This window comes from Lagenorhynchus albirostris, chromosome 11 (assembly GCF_949774975.1).
Source record: "Lagenorhynchus albirostris chromosome 11, mLagAlb1.1, whole genome shotgun sequence".
NCBI classification, from domain to species: Eukaryota; Metazoa; Chordata; class Mammalia; order Artiodactyla; family Delphinidae; genus Lagenorhynchus; species Lagenorhynchus albirostris.
In genome coordinates, this window is record NC_083105.1 from 101866028 (window position 1) to 101880669 (window position 14642).

General features: G+C 43.3%; 1 protein-coding gene and 1 long non-coding RNA gene across 3 annotated transcripts in view; one reads left to right on the forward strand and one right to left on the reverse strand.

The window, feature by feature from the left end:
- The window catches only part of ERC1 (ELKS/RAB6-interacting/CAST family member 1), a 415242-nt gene that overhangs the window by 15192 nt on the left and 385408 nt on the right, over nt 1-14642 (forward strand). The window lies entirely within an intron of this gene.
- On the reverse strand, nt 52-8414 carry LOC132529344 (uncharacterized). Its single transcript, XR_009543422.1, has 3 exons — nt 8329-8414; nt 1655-1797; nt 52-176 (listed from the first exon to the last, which is right to left on the reverse strand). It is a non-coding gene; the product is annotated as an uncharacterized LOC132529344 (long non-coding RNA).

The window sequence follows — 14642 nt, forward strand, 5'->3', positions numbered from 1 at the left end:
GCAGAACACAGGCTCTAGGCACGCAGGCTTCAGTAGTTGTGGCACGTGGGCTCAGTAGTTGTGGCTCACAGGCTTCGTTGCTCCTCGGCATGTGGGATCTTCCCGGACCAGGGCTCGAACCCGTGCCCCCTGCATTGGCAGGCAGGTTCTTAACCACTGCGTCACCAGGGCAGTCCCTATTAAGTTTTTAAATATCAGTTAATTGTTTTAGAAGTTTGTGGCAGATTGATAGCTTTTCTCAATAGTCATTTTCTCCTTATTTTAGTAATATAACTTCTTAATTTTAACTGGGTACATGACCATCCACAATAAAGTCTATATTTCCAATTTGCCCTTCAGCAAGGAATGACCATGAACTAAGCTCTTACCATGGGATATAAAAAGAAGTGGTGTGCACAATTTTTTAGGAAGTTTTCTTAAAGGGAAAGGCATGTCTTTTTCCTTCCCTTTTTTCTTCCTTTCCTCTACTCCGTGAAAGGAGTATACTTTCCCACACCATTATGTTGGACCTGGCTGCGTGGCTTGCTTTGGTTAATGAAGTGTGAGCACACAGGACATATGACACACTTGAGCAGAAGCTTCAAGTGATTCTGTGGTTTAGCCTCTTGTATGCTTGTTTGCCATCATGAGGAAAATACAACCCAGGTGACTACTGCTCCTTTAGTCTGGTTCCTTGAATGGGAGATGTGTGGAACTGATTCGTACCTCGAGCACAGCACAGCAGCTGACCGCCCCTCCCTCCAGCTGTCAAATCCCAACTAACTTAAAAATAAATATTTGCAGTTTATAAGCCACTGAGTCTTTGGGGGCAATTCTTTTACTTTCTTGCAGGTCAGCAATTTGTTAAAAATTATTATTTTTTTTGAATTGATTCATGATTTGGTTTCCACTGTCCAGCTACTATGAATAATGCTGCTATAATATTCATATACAAAGGTTTGTGGTTTTGTGTGGATATCTTAAATTCTTTTAGGTATACAGCTAGGAGTAGAATTGCTGGGTCTTATGGTAACTCTATATTCAACATTTCAAGGAACTGTCAGGCATTTACACCATTTTACATTTCCACCAGGTGTGTATGAGGGTTCTGATTTCTCTAAGTCCTCACTAACAGTTACACTCTTTTTGATTCTGGCCATCCTAGTGGGTGTGGTTTCTCACTGTGGTTTCAATTTGCATTTCCCTAATGACTGATGATGTTGAACGTCTTTTCATGTACTTATTGGCTATTTATATATCTTCTTTGGAGAAATATCTATTCAAATCCTGTACCCATTTTTTAATGGGTTGTCTTTTTATTGTTGAGTTTTAAGAATTATTTACATATTCTGGATATAATATCAAATATGTGGTTGCAATTTTTTTTCCCATTCTGTGTATTGTCTTCTCACTTTCCTGGTGGTGTCTGAATTAGTCTACTAGGGCTGCCATAACAAAATACCACAGACTGTATATGACCTCATTTAACCGTAACCAAATATAGTCACATTGTGGGTTAGGGCTTCCACACATAAATTTTGGGAGAATGCAGCTCAGTCCAAAACATTCTGCCCTCTGGATACCCAAAATTCTTGTCCTTCTCACAGGCAAACACATTCACCCCATCCCAAAGTCTTAACCCATTCCAGCATCAACTCTAAGTGCAAAGTCTCACCTGAATATCATCAGGTATGGTTGAGACTTGAGATATGATTCACTCGAAGGCAAAATTCCTTGCCAGCTGTGAGCCTGCGACATCAGACAAGTTATGTGGTTCCAAAATACACTGGTGAGACAGGCATAGAGAGATATTCTATTCTGAAAGAGAGAAATCAGGAAGAAGAAAGGGAAATGGGTCCAAAGCGAGTACAAAACCCAGCAAGGCAAATTTCATTAGATTTTAAGGCTCAAGAGTAATCCTTTTGGGCTCAATGCTCTGCCTTCCAGGCCCACTGGGGTGGCAACCTCATCCCCTTGGCCCTGGGTGGTGGCTCCAGCCCCTCAGCCCTGGGCATCAGCTTTATTCCTGAGGCACCGGTTGGTAGCAGGCTCCACTGAAACCAAGGAGACAGCTTGCCCCCCAGACCTGTACTCTCTGGGCTGGTGGCTGGAGTAGCAGCCCTGTTGATCTCTGAATCACTTTTGGTGTCATTTCTCGCTTTTCTTGAAGGGTGATGTGAATTGGCAGCCAGGTAGCTCTATTGTCCTATCCTGTAGACTCCCAGAAGTCTGACAGTATTCCTCCATTTTGTTGTCTCTATGCCCCTTAGTTCAAACTGGCAGTGTTTCTACTGGTATGATCTTATTTCTATTCCTGGTTACTTATGAGATGACTGATTAAATCCATGAGTTGCACCCATGACCTCTTTATCAATGACTATCCAGCTACACCCTTGATGTATTCTCCAGAACATACTTCTTTTATCGTAATATGGATAGTAATTGGGTTCTACACCTAATTCCAACATGTGAGGAGTTCGGGTGGTTTCCCAACACCACCAAGGAGCAAGTCTCTGGGTACCAGCTGGGTCGCCTGCACCTCAGCTCAATTTTGACACTATTTACCCAGAGACAGCATCAGGTTCTGCAGGTTAAATGCTCAGTCCCACAAGACCGCTGTACACCCCTCTTGCCCTCTCAGGATGCCAGATGCAAGCAAGGTTGTTACCTGTGCTTCTGACCAACCGGCCACAAACTGGAGGTTCCAACAATCTCTCCCAGCTCAGGATGCCAATTGCAAGTGCAGCTTGTGGACTGTACTTCTGACTGATGGCTATAAATCAAAGGTTCTTATGACCCCTTTCTTGGGTTTGATTAATTTGCCAGAGTGGCTCATAGAACTCAGAGAAACATTTTTACATACTGGATGACTGGTTTGTTATCAAAGGATATTATAAAAGGAAGAGCCAGATGGAACAGACGCATAGGGCAAGGTATGGGGAAAGGGCGCAGAGCTTCCACGCCCTCTCCTGGTGTGTCACTCTCCCCACTTATCCAGGTATTCACCAACCAGAAGCTCTCTGAGCCTTGTCCTTTTGAGTGTTGTGGAGTCTTCATTACATAGACGTGATTGATCAAATCATTGGTCATTGGCAACTGATTCAACCTCTAGCCTCTCTTCCCTCCCTGGAGGTCAGGGGGTGGGACTGAAAGTTCCAATCCTGTATTCATGGTTGGCTTCTTTGCTGACAAGTCCCCATACTTAGGGCTTTCCAAAAGTCACCTCATTAACATAAATCCTGTTGTGGTAGAAAGGGGCTTGTTACAAATAACAAGACATCCATTTTACCTTTATGACTCTGAAAGTGATTTCAGGAACTGAGGAGTAGAGACCAAACATTATGACAAGAGAAGTTCCCGTTGCTCTTATCCCTCAGGAAATTCCAAGGGTTTTGGGAGCTGTGAGTCAAGAACCTTGGATGAAGACCAAATATGAGATATATTTTGGTCATATGAATGACCAAATGTATATTTCTTTTTTTTTTAATTGAAGTATAGTTGATGTATTGTATTATATGTACATGTTAGTTTCAGGTGTACAACATAGTGATTTGACATTTAAGCATATTACGAAATGCTCACCAGTATATATTTCTTGCAAGTTACAATATTGTAGATAGGCTAAGAATTTTCCAAATCTTTAGGTTCTGGTTCCTTTTTGCTTAACAACGCCTTTAATTTATCTCTCACCTCCTGTATACTTTAAGCAGTAAGGAGAAATCAGGCCGCACCACCAACACTTTGCTTAGAAATCTCTGCAGCTAAATATCACAGTTTATCACTTTTAATTTCTACCTTCCACAGAACACTAGGAAACAGTTTGGCCAAGTTCTTTGCCACTTTATAATAAGGGTCACCTTTCCTCCAGTTTCCAATAACATGCGCCTCATTTCTGAGATCTCACTACAGTCACCTTTTAACGTTTACATTTCTACCAAGAGTCTCTCTTCAAGGCAATCTAGGCTTTTCCTAACATGCACCTCAAATATCTTCCAGCCTCCACTCATTACCCACTTCCAAAGCCCCTTCCACATTTTTAAGGTATTTGTTACAGTAGTACCCCACTTCTCAGTACCAAAATCTGTATTAGTCTGGTGAGGATGCTGTAACAAAATATCACAGACTGGGCAGCATAAACAACAGAAATTTATTTCACACATTTCTGGAGGCTGGACATCCAATATCAAGGTGTTGGCAGGTTTGGTTGGCTTGCAAATGCCCATCTGCCTTCCCCCAACCCCTGGCAACCACCCTTCTGCTTTCTGTCTCTATGAATTTTACTATTCTAGGTACCTCATATAAATGAAATCATACAATATACAGTCCTTTTGTGATTGGCTTATTTCATTTGGTATAATGTCTTCAAGGCTCACCATACTTTTTAAAGCTGAATATACAAAAGTTTTCTATATTCCATTTTGATGGAGTCCAATTTTAAAATTTTGTCACTTACGGTTTTGGTTTCATAGCTAAGAAACTATTGCCTAATCAAAGGTCATGAAGGTTTACACCAGTTTTTTCCTAAGAGTATTATAGTTTTAGCATTTATATTTAGGTCTATGATCCATTTTGAATTAAGTTTTTAAAAATTTAATTAATTAATTAATTTTGGCTGCGTTGGGTCTTCACTGCTGCGTGTGGGCTTTCTCTGGTTGAGGTGAGTGGGGGTACTCTTCGTTGCGGTGTATGGGCTTCTCAATGCGGTGGCTTCTCTTGTTGTGGAGCATGGGCTCTAGGCACATGGGCTTCAGTAGTTGTGGCACGTGGGATCAGTAGTTGTGGCTCGTGGGCTCTAGAGTGCAGGCTCAATAGTTGTGGTGCACAGGCTTAGTTGCTCTGTGGCATGTGGGATCTTCCTGGACCATGGGTCGAACCCATGTCCCTTCCCTTGGCGCGGATTCCCTGCGCCACCAGGGAAGTTCCTTTAATTAATTTTTGCGTAAGTGAGGTAGGGGTCCAATTTCATTGTTTTGCATGTGGTTATACAACTATCCCAGCACCCTTTGTTGAGAAGACTATTTTCCCAGTGCATCAACTGTCCACAAATGCATGGGTTATTTCTGAAGTCTCAATTCTTTTCCATGATATATACGTCTATCATTATTCTGGTACAACACACTATCTTGATTATTGTAGTTTTGCAGTCAGTTTTGAAAGCAGGAAGAATGAGTGTTTCAACTTTTTTTTTTTTTTTTCAAGATTCTTTTGGCTATTCTGAGTCCCTTGCATTGCCATGTGAATTTTAGGATCTGCTTGTCAATTTCTAGGAAAAAAAAAAAAGGCAGCTGGGATTTTTGATAGGATTGCATAGAATGTGCAGAACAAATGGAGGAGTACTGCTTATTTTAACGATATTAAGTCTTCTATTATTTCTTGATGACGATTTAGCTTAATTATAAACGCTGTACCTCGTTTCTTCCTATCCTCTCAGTAAGCCTAATAATTCCTTGCTCCTCCACTGGTCACTTTTCCTACTTCTAACAGTACACTTTAGCAACTGCTTCTTATTCTGCCAACTATACACATCGTCTCTTGAGTGCTTTTCCCTTTACCTCTACCTTTCCTATGTTTCACATCTTAAACTGCCAGCTGTATTTTTACCTTTATGTTGTCAACATTGGTATAAACTATGCTTCAACTACAGCAAGATTATAATTTATTAACAGGTTTGGTCTAAAAGTTGAACATCAGAAACCAGCATTTTCTAAGCTTTCTATCATAGTAATTATTCAGTTGAATCCTCTCCCAGAACTCCTATCCTTCCATCCCAATCTAGCCTAGCTCTTGGGCTTTCCCTTTACTATTGAATTAGATCTAGTGAATCCTGGATAGTGATGCTGTCAGAAACCTCATTTCTATCTCATCTTTAAATTTTGAAAAAAAGCCTATGTGGGAGTTTGAGTTTATGAGTCTCTGCATATCTGAAAATGTTTTCATTTTGCTCTCTTAATGATAATTCAGCTAGGAATAGAGTTTTTTTTTTTAATAAAAAAATTCTTAGAATTTGAAGTTAAAGAAATATTTCCCTCAGAAACTTGAAGGTCATTGTTATCTTCTCATATCTAGTGTTGCTGGTAAGAATTCTAATCGCAGTGTGAGTCTTACTCTTTTATGGGTCACTTTTAAAAATTATTATTATTTATTTATTTATTTTTGGCTGCGTCGGGTCTTAGGTGCGGCACTCGGGATCTTTCCTTTAGGTGTGTGGGCTTCTCTCCAGTTGTGGCATGCAGGTTCTCTCTCTCTAGTTGTGGTGCATGGGTTCCAGAGCGTGGGCTCTGTAGTTTGTGGCATGTGGGCTCTAGCTGAGGCACACCGGCTTAGTTGCTCCACGGCATGTGGGATCTTAGTTCCCCGACCAGAGATCGAACCTGCGTCCCCTGCATTGGAAGGCAGATTCTTTACCACTGGACCACTAGGGAGGTCCCTATGGGTCACATTTTCCCTTTGGAAATTCAGGATCTTCTCTTTATCTTTAGTTTTAACATTTCACAAAGTTGTTTTTGTTCTCTACTAATAGACATTTTCAGCTCTGGGAAATTTTGTTCCATTATTTTTGGGGTAACTTTCCATCTTTTATTTACTCTCTTTTCTCTTTCTCTTGTGGTATTAGCCCTGTTGGATAGACTTTTTATTTTTCTTATATTTTCTCTTGCAATTTCCATCTCTTTGCGTATTTCTTCTATTCTTCTTAAAATTGCACGGACTTTACCTTTCAACACTTCCAGTGAATTTATAATTTTGGCAATTTCCTATTTCTAATTTCAAGACTTACTTTTTGTTCTTGGATTGTTACTTATCTGAGTACATTATCCTTGTTTCATACCTGTAATAAAAGTTTGTGAGCATATTTTTAAGTTCTCTGAAGTTTCTTTTTCCTCTGTGGTCACATTTTCTCCTTATCCTCTCCCTCCCTTCCCCAGCCCCAAGTTACAGACTTCCCTTGAACACCTAACAGTCCCTGGTTGTCCATTCATATTTAAGATGAAGTAGTTGGATGCTGATGACGCATCTTTAGAACTTGGGAGGGTCTTGCCAACTTGCACAACTTCCCTCTAGGGTGAGTGGGTAGGAAACTGGCTATTGTCAGAATGAAGAATGCTCTACTCTTAGTCATTAAATGCTCCCCAGAGATGATGAGAAACCTTGACTTTTAGCCTGGGATAAATTCCTAGCTACTGTATCTGAGGTATAGGGAGGGTTCTGCTGTTCTACATAGAGAACTTTATTTCGTGTCCTTGTTTTCAGCCCTGCTTCTCACTCTTGCTCTGTCTTGTCAGTGTCTCCAAATTTCAGCTTCTCTAAATCACTTCTGGCAGGTAGGCCTCCTTCTTCAGCTGCAGCACCCCCCCCCCCACGCCTATTCCACATTATGGTTTCTTCCATTTTGTTTAATCAGACCTCACCCACTTTCTGTGTGTAAAATTAGAAAAAAAAAATCTCTTGGTGGCTCCCTTCCCATTTTCTGTTTTGTACGGGTTTCTATCATTTTTCATTCCTTTGTTAGCATTTTAATGGGGTTCCAGGAAGAAGAGGCAACGAATGCATGCACTCAGCCAGCTTTAATTAAAAAAAAAAAAAATCCTAAGTGTAGGTTTAAAAAAAGATATGTGGGGCAGAGTAGTAAATAAGAAAAAAGAACAATGGAATGACAAAAAAGAAACCAAAAAAATTTCTGTGTCTGTGATATTGACAGTACTCCCGTGCATGAATAACAATGCTTAGCATCTCACACTCTTCAGATCCCCACATTTCAGGGATGGGATAGATCTGAGACATCTCGTTCACACCCCCTTTTACAGTTACGAAAAGCAGGACCCAGGAGTAATGGGATTTTCCCAAGGTCACACACGTAGACACTGGCAGAATGGAAACTAGAAAGATAAGATGAGTCCACTTTGCTTTCCCTTCATCTCACCACACCGCTGGGGAGCAGCAGGACGAGCGGATCAGCAGTCAGATAAGAAGGATCGTGAGAAACAGTCAAAGGAAGTTGGTTTATTCCTGAGTGAAGTCGGGTACTCGAGAAAATGAAACACTTTAGGATGCTTCATTTGGCAGGACCGAGCGTCCCCCGGCAGCGGTCCTGACAGCGGCGGCCGCGTACGGACCCTCCGGAAGGGGGCGACTGTACAGCAGGCCGGCGGGATGGGGATGCGATGACGAATGAAGGGACGAGAACCCCGACGAGGGACGGGAAAGTGACAGTGGGGCCACGAGGGTGTGGACGCTGGCGGTGACTCAACTGCTCTCAGGGGCGTTTAGAGTTACTGATAAAACAATCGCCAGCCGGGAAAAAACACGATTCAAATCACTCTTACTTTCTTAGTGCAACGATAGCTTACTTACGGCCTTACATTAACGGTGCGTGGCTCCGACAAGGAAACCGTCTGCGCTTCGGTACCAGAAACTGGGGAGCCCGACTCCGGGCCAGCTGCCGCCCGCGAGGACTGGGACGGCCGTCCGCCGCGCCCTCCCTCCCTCCCTCCCCGGCCGCCGAGACGAACCGCGAAAAGGCCGTTGGCGGTGTCTCCCGGGCCGTGCGGGCAGCCCGAGGGCCTCCGGGCGGGAAGCCCACCTGTCCGCGGGCGCCAGGCTCCTCGGGGCGGCTAGCCCAGGGTTCTGCGTGACTGGCCCCCTGAGGCAGCGGCGGAGGCGGCGGCCCACTGTCCGCGCCGCACCGCCTCCTACGGCAAGCGGGAGGAGACAGACCCGCCCGACCCGCGCCTGCCGTGTGCGCTTGTGCGCCCCCGTCTGCCGGCAGCCCAGAGCCCCCCGCCCGCCAGACCCCGGAAAGCGCCCGAGGCCCGCGCGCGCCCGAGTCGCGCTCCCGGGAGGCTGCGGGACGCCGCGGGACGCCGACCGGGCGCGGTCGGGCGGGGGCGGGGCTCGCGCTGACGTCAGCCAGGGGCGGGGCTGGGGAAATCGCGCAGGGGGCGGGGCGCGGTGACGTCGGGCGCCCGGGCCGAGCTGTGGCTGTGGTGGTGGCGGCGGTGGCGGCGGCGGCGGTGGCGGCGGCGGCGGTGGTAGTGGTGGCGGCGGCGTTGGGGGCGGCGACGGCGCCCGGGCAGCAGCGGCAGCGGCACCGGCACCGGCAGCACTGAGCAGGGTGAGACGGCCGCGGTGGCGGCAGCTCGGGATCGGGCGGCGCCTGGAGCTTCCCGCCCGTTGCTGGCGCTAGGCCCCTCGGCTCTCCTCCGCCCGCTCCTCCTCACGGCCCTGGCTGGGTCCCGGCAGCGCGCCCCCGGGGAGGGCGGAGCCGTAGGTGAGGCGCGGGGACCCCTCCCCCTCCGCGCTCTGCGGGGGGAATGGGACGTCCGGGAGGGCGGCCCCACCCAGCCCACCGACGAGATCGGGGGCGGCGGCGGCGGCGGCTGCGGGCGCCCGGCTTCTGAGGCGTGGTGTTGCGGGCGAGGTGGGGAGGTGTACGTCTCGCGGAGCCCCGGGAGGCTGGGGTGCGGTCGGCTGGGTCTGGGGTTTGAGTATTGATGTACAGCGTTGAAAGAGACGAGGATTCTGGTTTTTTTCCTGCTATGAAGTGGTCAGGTAGGAGATGGAGGCTTGGCTTCCAGAAGGAAGATGAGCTGTGGATGTTGCCTTTGAGGCAGTTCGAGAAGCTATTGCACTAGGTCTCGCACCTCTACTTTAGGATTTGGGGTCTTTTTTTCCTCCAGGCGGAGCGGGTGGGGCGTCGAGGGCGGGGAGAATCCCTCTGCTTTTGGCTCGGGGTGTGAGCGTGGATGGGTTTGGAGTTCTACACCGTTCAAGAAGAGCGAGATCTTGGGTTAGACAACTTCCTTCTGGCAGCAACATTGGGGAATAGGTCCCAGTACACTTAGTTCCTTAAAGGCGTTATCTTCCAGTCTTTCTTCTGTGCCTGAACAATCTCTATGCCACCTCGTTTTCAGAGCTCTATCCTGGCCCCTTAAGAGAGGGCCTGAGGATCAGGTGGTTGCTTTGGAAGACACGTTTCTGAGGAGTAGTCGCACGTGGTTCTGGTTGACTGCTTTGGATGGATACAATGAACAATTTGAATAGTTCTGTTGGCGCTAATTATGTGAAACATGCTTAAATGTTTTGAAGCACAACTGTCTTTTACAACTCATATTTTAGTAAACCTTGACAGCTATTTTGTGTTTAATTGTTGTAAAGTTACACTTAATTAACAATTATTGGAGATTTCTAAAATTTATCAATTGCACATGTCTTTATTAGACACTTTAAAAGTGAAGTGGAATAATTTTTTTTTTTTGGTAGGTCCCTCAATTTCTCAGAAACGTTCTTGGAGTCAGGTGCTTTTAGAATGCTCTTTAGTAACATTTTGGGGGGCATGTGTCTGTCGTATAGGGAGATGTTACTAAGAGTAAACAATGTTCAACGTTCTTGGCTTCAGTGTTTCACAACCTAGAACATTGAATCAGAATCTTCTTTTCTGGATTCCTGCTCCCTATTAGATTACAGTATTCACTGGCCTTACCTATCAGTTAATATCATTTAAGCTATTTCTTCCTCGGAAAACAGGCCCTGAGATTGACATTTGTTATATAATGGATGGAAGTAGGCATGACTCTCAGTAATTCATTTATGGAGGAAGGGAAACCGTCATGAAATGGAGTTTAAGCAGTGACTTTCCAAAGGCTTACTCAATTTATTTGGGAACTTAGCCAGGGAAGTGCTTTCCCATAACCTGAGAGAGAAATATACAGAGTGAGTGTCAGTAGGTGCCTTTTTTTAACATGCCTACTTAATGAGCAGATTATTCTAGCAAATATTTCTGCTTGACAAAATTTGTAGGAAACAGATGATATAATAGCTATTAAGTGAGAAAGGGTGTGGTCCAATTTGTAATTATAAACTAAAGATTTAATTGTATTCCGACAGGTCAAATTATAAGTTGGTATAATAATAGTTTTGATATTGGATTAGTCACTTAGAAGGAAAGATTAAAATTCACATAATCTGGTTTTGGCTTATAAATTATACTTTGATTTAATGGGGTACACATGGGGACAAATGTGAACTAAAATAGCGGTGAAACTTTGTATAGTGCTAAAATGACATTTCCATGGCTGACAGTGGGATGTGATTCTTCTTGTTGGAATGCAATCATATGATTTGGGGAAAATGTAGGGTAGAAGTGTTCTATTTCTCTTTAGAATTTCTTAAGACTGAGAAAACTGGTATGTTTTATTTTTCAAGAAATGTGGCTTGCTAGTCATTACTGTGATATCTTAGTTAAGTCTACTGGGGTGTCCCCCCCTTTTTTTAATTACTAAAGTCAGATAAGTATGTCATTGTGTTAATTCAACGTTAGTACTAGAAACAAAAGTGAAAATTCCCATAGCAACAACTGCTCTTTTTCTATGCTATGTTTATGCTTTTAGAAGTAGTATAAGAGCTGTTAAATGTGCGTTTTGCACATTCTGTGTAAAACACATTGATGGAGGAAGAGCAGGGAATGAAGTATTTTGGCTAATCCAATAATAAACAATTTTAATAAACAATTTTCAGAGAAATATAATGTAATAAAGTAAATTAAGCATAAAGGTTATGTGGAATATAGTTTACTTCTATGGCTTTTCAAAATGTGAGCCTGGAGGTGCTGATTCATTCATGTATTCATTCAACAGTTATTTATTGAGTATGGTTCTGGGTACTTTTTTTAGCCTTTGGGAATACAGTAGTGAACAAAGCTGACAAAAATTCCCACCTTCATGGAACTTACCTTCTGGACACCTTCTTGGGAAATGAAGAGGAATTCAGCAAAGGAGATTAATAAGAGGTTATTGAGGAAGGAGGAAAGCCAGGAGAGTGTGATGTACTACAAATGAAGGAAAGGAAGTTTTCAAGGAGGAGGGAATGGTCAACTGTGTCATTGCTTAAAGATGTGTCAGACTGTTGGGTAAGAAAGAATTCTGCCTGATTATAATGTCTAATAACAGAGAAATGACTAAATGCTTTTTAGTGTGAGATGAGACAAATGTAAGAATCTTTCAGTTTTTTACTTCCTTCGACTGCTTTTTAAAAACATATATATTTCATTCTTTATTCTTTTCAGAACAAAATATGCAACCTGGGAGTTTATACTTGTACTAAGGAGAGGTATGACACTGTTGTTACTAATTATATGGACACTTATTTTTTTAATACATGTATCAAATCAGAAGTTATAAAAGCATACAGGGAAAAAAATAAGTCTCTTCTGTCCCATCCAGTTACTCCTGAAGGCAGACACTGTTTCCAGTTTCTTGTTTTTCCTAACCAGTGAAATTTTGTGCAATAACACGGCATTTAGCTATTTTAAAAGTGAAATTTTGTGCAATAACACGGCATTTAGTATTTTTATCCCCTATGTATTTTTTTTTGCAGGCTTAATATTTGTTTTTATAATTTAAGTCTAGCTATCTGCAGACCTTTTTTTTTTTTTTTAAATAACAGCTTTATTGAGAGACAATCCACATACCATACGATTCACCCATTAAAGTGTACAATTAAATTCTTTTGGTACATTCATCACCACGATCAATTTTAGAACATTTTCATCCTCCCAGAAAGAAGCCCCAAACTCATTAGCAGTCATTCCCCTGACCTTTGGTTTTAAAGCTCTCTTTTTTTAAAAAAAATTAATTTATTTTTGGCTGCGTTGGGTCTTCGTTGCTGCGCGTGGACTTTCTCTAGTTGCGGCGAGCGGGGGCTATTCTTTGTTGCGGTGTGTGGGCTCTAGGTGTGCAGGCTGAGCAGTTGTGGCTCGTGGGCTCTAGAGCGCAGGCTCAGTAGTTGTGGCGCACGGGCTTAGTTGCTCCGTGGCATGTGGGGTCTTCCCAGACCAAGGCTTGAACCCATGTCTCCTGCATTGGCAGGTGGATTCTTAACCACTGCACCACCAGGGAGGCCCTGACCTTTGGTTTTAAGTATTGTTTTGCGTATTATGTGGGGAAAACGTTTGTGAATTACTTTGTTTCCAGTTAAATGGTAGTGAAGCCATTTAGTGTTACTTTTAATATTCTCTGATTGAATAGAAGCATAGGTTTGTGTAAAAGTCAAATTAGTTAGTGGTTTATTTAGTTGCATGAATGGGCTCATAGGATGGATTGTAGGAAGATCTGAGATGAGATCTTAAGGATAAGAAGTATTTGGCCAGATGAAAAGGATGCAAGCAGAGGGAACAGCATGTGCAGGACCCAAAGGCAAGAAAGCTGTAGGGCAAGTAGAGTGATCTGAAGATAGTTTGGTCTGGCTGGAATGTTGAGTGCTAGTGTGAGGTGTGGGCATCACTTCTCCTTTCTGTGAAAAAGTGTGTTGTCTTAAAAAGGCAAAATAATTACATGATTAATTTGCTTAAACTGTTTGTGGATTGCTGTCACTTCCTAGCTGTATAACTTTGGATGAGAAACTTTATTGTCTAAAACTCAGTTAAACTCTCATTAGATGAGAATAATAGTCCTATCTGATGTGATTGTTGTGAAGAATAAATGAGCTAATGCTCATAAAGCTTTTAATAAGATGCTTGGAATACAGTAAGTACTCAATAAAAATCAGCTGCCCTGAGGATGACATTGTGGTGGTGGTGATTTTGATCATGGTGACTTTGATGATGGTGATAATGATCGTGAAGTATGGAATTCCTTAGGATATTTTGGAGCCCCAGAGAGTGCTCGGGAGACTGGAAAAGGATCTGTCATTTTAACTTTTTCCGGGGAAGAAGGAAGTGAATACCAAAAACTTTAGACCAGCACTGTTTAATAGAACTTTGTGTGATGATAGAAATGTTCTATCTTTGACCATCAGATACAGTAGCCACTAGTTACATGTGCTTTTTGAGCACTTGAAATGTGGCCAGTGTGACTGAGAAACTGTATTGTTAATTTTATTGCAATTAATTTAAATAGCCACTGTGACTAGTGGCTACTGTTTAGGGCAGCACAGTTACACACTTACAGATTGAGGAATCTAATTCAATTATGGCAATATTTTAGAACAGATTATTTAAAAAGTTAAAAAGTAGTTTTAGAAGCCTTGTCAGGGGAAAGGTGATTGCTGGGATACAGCATGGATTCACTAGGTTACATCAGACAATAATTCTAGTTTTCTAGAACTGACATGGTTCCCAGACTGATAAATAAAGGAAATGTAGTAGTTGTAATGTGTCTAGACTTCAGTTAGATCTTTTTATGCTGTCTTTGTGGAAAATATGAAAAATTATGTCCTAGATTTCATGAGAACAGGGACTGTCATTTGTTCTCTACTAAGCAAATAACAGATACTTACTAAATATTTGATGACTGAATGGAGAATGGTACAATTAAGTGAAGTCACAACTAGTTGTAAATGGCTAGACGCAGAGAATGGAGATCTGCTTACTGCAGAAGATGGGTTAGGGCAGGGGTCCCCAACCCCTGGGCTGCACGGCAGGAGGAGGTGAGAGGCGAGCGAGCGAAGTGTAATCTGCCGCTCCCCACCGCTTGCATCACCACCTGAACCATCCACCAGCCCCCCGACCCCCACCCCGGCCGTGGGAGAATTGTCTTCCATGAAACCAGTCCCTGGTGCCAAAAGGTTGGGGACCTCTGGGTTAGAGGAACTGGTGTTAGCTGCCTCATCCAGGTTTATAGTATTGGAAAGATCCAGGAGTGGTGGCGTAGAAGATAGTGGCGATGTAAGCT